Source organism: Manacus vitellinus, unplaced genomic scaffold (genome assembly GCF_001715985.3).
Source record: "Manacus vitellinus isolate BGI_N305 unplaced genomic scaffold, ASM171598v3 scaffold_1_pilon, whole genome shotgun sequence".
Lineage (NCBI taxonomy): Eukaryota > Metazoa > Chordata > Aves > Passeriformes > Pipridae > Manacus > Manacus vitellinus.
The window spans coordinates 39250983-39257489 of NW_021939396.1; positions in this window are offsets into that span (position 1 = coordinate 39250983).

The following is a 6507-nucleotide window of genomic DNA, read 5'->3' on the forward strand; positions in this document are numbered from 1 at the left end:
ACGCAAAAGTACAGGCAGAGGGGTGAGGGAGGGGGCTGTGAAGGGGCTCACCCCCGCTGCCTGCTCCCCGCTCCCGGGCGGAGCTGGGGGGTCCCGGGCACTTCGGCCCCGCAGCTGGGATGGGCGAGCGGTGCCGGTCCCGGCGGCTCCCGGGGCTTCGGCACCCTCTGCTGTTCTCGCTCGGCGGGACCGGCTGCTGTTCCCGTGGGAGTTCGGCTCCCCTCGCGTAGGGGACACGTGTGTTCTTTCCGTGTGTGCCCTGGCTAAATGCTCTCTTTGTGCAGTTTGACAAATTTTGGGCTTCACCCTGACTCTTGTTCTCGAGTATTTGCTTACCAGTTCTTAACCCTTTGTTCAGTGGAACTTAAATAAACTCAAATAACCTCAAACAATTGAGGGTTTATTTTTTGAGCATTACTGGTACACATGTGTTTAAGTAATCCCTCATTCACTTCCCTCCTACTCCTCCACTGAGGAAAACCACGTCCTCGCCACCTCGCTTTTCTTGATACTCCCCTCTCTTAGCATCACTATTAATGCACTGTTCACTCCTGTGACTTTAGGTTCTCTGTGGCGCTGACTGAATGACTAATAGGACTCGATTAGCTGGGAAAAGGAAAGGGGAAACAGCTAAGGGGGCTTTAGCCTTCCGCACTTCATCCTGGAGTCAGCAACCACTCTGTTCCGGAGAGACTGGTTTAGTCAGCTGGTGCAGGCACAACCCCTTATTCAGAGAACTAAAGTCACCGCTCTTTTATCACAACACTGTTGTCTTTAAGCCATTCATTATGTATGAATGAAGGTGGGAAAAAGAGGAGGCAGAGAAGCTGGAAGGGACAAGGTTTAGGGGTTGTGTGTGTAAAATTTTTTCTGTAGCTTCAGCTGCATCATTTTTCTCTTACTTCTACCAGGCACTAGAATAAGTCAACAAGCATTCTAAATCTAAAGCAAAGACTAAGATTTAGGTATCATTGGCATATAATCAACACAGTTCTTACCCCTCCTGGAAATGAATCATATTTCTTTTTGTGTCAAAAAGGTAAAGAGAAGTCTCTGTAGGAGCTTGAGCTCTTTGGGGAAAAGTCAGTACTTACCCCACACAATCCACTGGGATCACCCTAAAATGAAATGACCAGGCTAATCTTAACGTGGCTTTTATTTATTCCCATAAAACTTATCAATGACATCAACATCATCTCCTGTCTCAGAACCAAAGCTGAGTGTACACTTGGGTGTGTTAGCAGATTCAAATTCCCTCCCTGGAGTACAACCACTTACCAGTAGAACTGTTCTTCCACATGCTGGGAAGTCAACTTGCTGTGAAAGATGATTAACTGATAATGCCCAGAGGAAAAGTAATTGTAAATAATAATTAGAGAGACTTAATTGTTTTGTTTTGTTGTTGGTTCTTTTTGTTTGTTTGTTTGTGTGATTAGTTTAGTTGAGGTTTTTTGGTAAAAAAAATGTCTGTACCAGAAGAACTGCTCTGTAGACCAGATACCTGTATGTGTTACACAGATATCTGAGGAATACTACATTTTTCTCTTTTAAAGAGAAGTCTTAAAAGTTGGTCTTTAGCTCACACTCAGCTGCTCTAGGCATCTCCTCTGGAGTCACAGCTCTAGCCTGCTTCAGAAAAGTGAGAAATTTAAAACTTCGAGCTGAGGACCTTGATGAGGTGAAATGAAATGCCGGGAAAATGGCAAAGTGGCGATGTGCTTTGATAATTCTGCCTCTACTTCAAGGTGCTGGCATGTGTACCATGGCCTACTGCCAGGGAAGTGCTGCTGGGAGGAAGCAGGGTGACAGTGGAGCAAAGCATATGGCTTCCTGTTGGGATCTTCTGAACTCCTTAATCCCAGCCACTGACTTCCTTGCTGCCAGTTGGCTCTTCTCTGTATGACACCCCTCAATTTTAAAGTCCTAAAGTCAGAAACTTTCCAACACTTGCCCCAGTCCCTCTCTGCAGTTGACAGCTTGAGGGTGACTGGTCTCTCCATACCCTCTCAAGGACTTTTCCGTGGAAGGTGGACATGTCTTGGGACAGGTCACAGAGGCTGTCCCAATGTTCAGCATTTTATTGCGTTGGTTTCTGAAGGTGAAAATGGAGTTCTGTACCAGTAATTTTTTTTTAAATGTAGCACATTTTTTTTTAAGTGTAACTTCTGTCATCTACAAGTAAAAAAAAAAAAAAAGCACAAGTCTTATGCTGAATATTTAGTCTACTGTGACCAAAATATGTGTACAAAAGCTGTTTAGGTGGTATTACATATACTTTCCCATCTCTCTTTTCCCCCTCCCTCTCCCTTGCTGGTCTTTGAAGAGGATAAAACACACCATTTCCCAAAAGCTGTGTTCACACAGAGAGCTAACATTTCTAGATGCAGAGAGACAGGAGAACTTTGTTGCCCTGGCAACTGGAACCACCAGAAAGTATTTCTATTATCTCCTACCTTTACTCAGGTTCACTATTGTTGTAGCCCTTGGTCAATCAGGTAGTAAAACCAATTATGAGCTGAAAAAGGATCTTGATAGTGTGCTCCACTTAATTCATCTGGTCTTCCTCCCAGCCTCTAGAATAGGAGGTGACCTCTGCTAATGGTCCTGTATTGAAGTATTCTGTGTTACAGTTCATGGCTGAACTTCAAGATCTACCCTATGCTGCATATTTGACTTAAACCCATAAAGTGTTGTGGTCTTTTGGGAAATGATGTTACCACCTTAGCAGCTTTCACTCAAAACCTGCATGTGCTGAAGTGATGGAGCTGAGTCTCTGCTGCAGCACAGTGAGCGGGTGCTGCACAGAGTCGTGCCAGTGATTCAATGTGGTTCATTCTTACCCCTGAGTCAGGGCTGAATTAATGTCCCAGCACATTGTTCAAGTTTTGAAGCAGTGTGCTGATGCAGGCAGCTCTTTAGCTTTTGGTAAAAAAAAAGAAAAAAAAAAAGACAATGTTGAAGCCCTTCCTATCTGCTACTGTTAAATAACACATATCTCCCGTCCCCCATGTTCCTTATTCATTCAAAGAATTTCACTAGAATTGCAAAAGAAAACACTTTACAGATACAAAATTCCAAGTTTATGGTTGACCTTCCACCTAAATGTAACAATATTGTGTAGCTGATTTTTGATTGAGGTACAGAGCCTGGGGAAAATAAAGCCGTGTGTAAATGCATGTGTTGTAGTTCCCAGGTATCGGACAGCTGAATGTGGTTTTTTTTTTTTACTTTTGAGGGCCGAAATTCACAACTTAAACAATCTTCCCTAAACATAGAATTTGGTATATAGTTTTGTTTTCTAAATTTGAAAAGTCCAAGCGATTTCTGTTGTGTTTTCCAAAGTCCAGTGAGGTCAACACTGGGTCTAAACTGTCATAGCAAAAAATTGGGGGGCATGTGAAGCCACATGTTTGTAAGAACAGTACTGGGGGGAAATTTCAGCTGAGTGGTGAGACTATGCTTTTGTGATGTCCTTCTTCTCTAAATATTTCATTGCTTTCCTTTGAAATAACAAGACCTTCTGTTTGATGTCAGCCCTCAGAAGGAACAGGGACTTCTGGCATCAGTGTGTGGAAACAATCTGGATTAGGTCACCTGCAAACACCGCCTTTCTCTCCCCTTGTGACTTCAGAGGACTCCTGCCCTTTTCCACAGAACTGTTGGGAAGGACACAGAGGCACTTAGCTGCTGCTTGTTGAAGGAGAAGAAAATGGTGATGGAAAGTGGTTCTACCTCTGCCCTTAGTTTTTCTTTCTATATCATTGCAGGTGTTTCCAGTATCCCACTGATAATCCAGATATTCAGGTTTTCATCAAGAAAGCAATCACAAGAAAGGAAAAGATTTTTTTTACCAATGCATAAAATTTTGATTTCACTTTCTGAAGAAACACATTTCCCTAGGCCAAGTACTTGTTTTCTACTGTATTGCAAAGACATACAGTAACCAAGAGCCAAAGTTGAGCTTCTAACATGGAACACACACACACAGTTGCACTAGGCAGCTTACATAATGCCTCTGGCTCACCTATAATTTGCAGTGCTGTTGTCAAACTCCACCTCATTGCAGTCTCATGTAGTTGCAATGCAAACTCCATTAAGGGTCAGTGACTGCAGTTGTGATCATATCTTTTTTGTGCTAACTTTAAGATTGGTGGACAGTTTCAGCACAGAATTTAGCTGGAGAATGAGCAGCTTACTCTCCAACCACTGGTGCTTGTAAAAACTTTAAGTCTGCTGTTTATCTTGCTATTTTACATCATCTGTGCTGCTGATTTATGCATAGTGATAATAGACTTTTCTTACCCATATAAAAGTTTCTGATCCACCTGTAGCAACTGCAGAATGACAAAATGATTGCTCATAAGAGCTAAGTTATTAATGAGTGCTAACATATTGCTGTCTTAAAGCTCTTCTGTACATTTTAATTCCAGAATATGGAGAAGTCTGAGGAAGATGTTAACAAGAAGTTGAAAATTGTCAAGTAAAATTATGTATGAGAGGATATAGCAGTAGTAGTTCCTTTCAGTACATGGTGTTGTGAGCCACCCCAGAAAGTTGGGGGGTAACCCACATTAATAAATCCCTTAGGGTGGATTAGAATGAAACGACACTGAATAATTGATGTTGAAAAACATATATATGTGGATTTTATTTTAGAAAAATTTTGTTTCAAAGATAAACAGGTATGTTGCCATTTTGAGTGTTATCATCTGTATCTATCATCTATAGCAATATGATATAAAGATGACCTTTAGGGAAAACGCCTAAGGGAGAGAAAGTGAAAGACAGGATAAGGGAGAGTAAGGAAAAGAAAAGATGAGAATGGAAAAATGTATATAGTCACCGCCCATGGGGTCCAGAGAGGAAACTTGGTAGTTGCAGCTTCCATGTCTGTTAGTTGAAGTGGTGGTCTTGATCTGTTAGGGGTGGGGGAGGGAAGCCCCCACACTCAAAGAAATTATGAGTTATTATATCCATGGATAGTGTCATGGGCCATGCCACGAGCCTCCAAGTCTCCTGGGCCTGCTCAGAGTTCCTGTGAGGGGCATGGTAAAAGGGTTTTTCCCTTTCAGGGTTAGTGGGGTATGGGCTTTGATGGGCCATGCCATGAACCTCCAATGCCTCTGACAGCCCAGCGCAGAGTTCATGTGAAAGGCATGGTAAACACAGCTCTTCCTTCCTTTTCAGGACTCAACACCTTCAGTAGCACTTGTGGTGGGGATGGGTCCAGCTGCCTCTTCCCAGCCTGCAATAGTCCCCTGGCAATCCCAGAATGTGTAAATCATTAACCGCTTCAGTCTCTGACACATAGGCAGGAAACAATGAATTGCAGAGGATAAAAACAGGATTGGAGTACATTTTCTGTTAGGATCTCGCTTCATGTTCAAAAAAATTATTACTATCCCAAGTCTGTGTCCCTGGCTCAGGGATGTTTTTGTCACATGCTTATTTTGCGTTTTTATCCATCTTCATTAAGAGTGAAGCTTTTAGACAGCTCTATACAGATGATAGTGAGCAGTTGCTGATGTTCTGGAGAAAACAGTGACCATAGTCAAAAGCATAATCACATTTGAACAAGTCTCTTCCTCTAACAGAGGGAATTCTGTACCTTTTAAACCTTCCACGTGACTTTTGACTCTGAGATGACATAATTTCTCATCTTAATTATAGGTTTAGAAAAAAATTGTTTTAGAATAGAAAACTCAGCCTGATCATAGACACTCAACATAGGAGCATGAAGTAAAGTTTCACGATTGGGAAAGGATGAAGAAAACCCAAAGCCCCTTTCCTAACTGTCTAGGCTTCATCAACACCATCTAAGGAGTCTTTCTGCTGTGCCTTTTGCAATCGGATATGTCTGTCACGTATTGGCCTCATAAGTCACCAGCATGCCTGTATCAAATGTGGATAGAGCCTTCCTAAATCTTCGTTCGCGAAGCCTAGCCATGATGATGAGGCTTCATCAAATACCCACAGAAGCACATGAGTCTGCTATTCTCTTCAGAGACTGGTTTTCCTGCTGCATGCTTTGAGATGTAGCCAGTCTGGCTGTTCTCAGCCTTTTCCAAAGGAGTAGGAACAACTCCGGGTCTTGCCTTTCTTTCCCCAGTTTGCCATTTAGAGAGACTCCTGGTGGGGATTTCAAGGTCTGTGTGCAAATTAAGGGATATCTTGAACACATATTAGTGCCTTACCAACTCCTGCTTGAGGGAGTATATTAGGGATAAGCTCTGAGGGATGTGATTTCTGCACATGCCTTCTCTCCATTTCTGGCTGCAGTTGGAGCCTAAGGAGAATGGAGCTCTGGCAATGCTACAGGGAATTCTTGGCTTCTCACATGGTGTGGGACAGCTTGAATAAATTAAGGACGGTAATCGCGATCCCCGTTTTTTCTGTCGTAGACAGCTTCTGACTTTCTTTCCAGTTGCAGGTGCAAAGGAACAGGGGCACAGACACCCAGTGAGAAATGTTTTGGATGCAGAATTGTGGAGCTGGGGCATGAAAGAG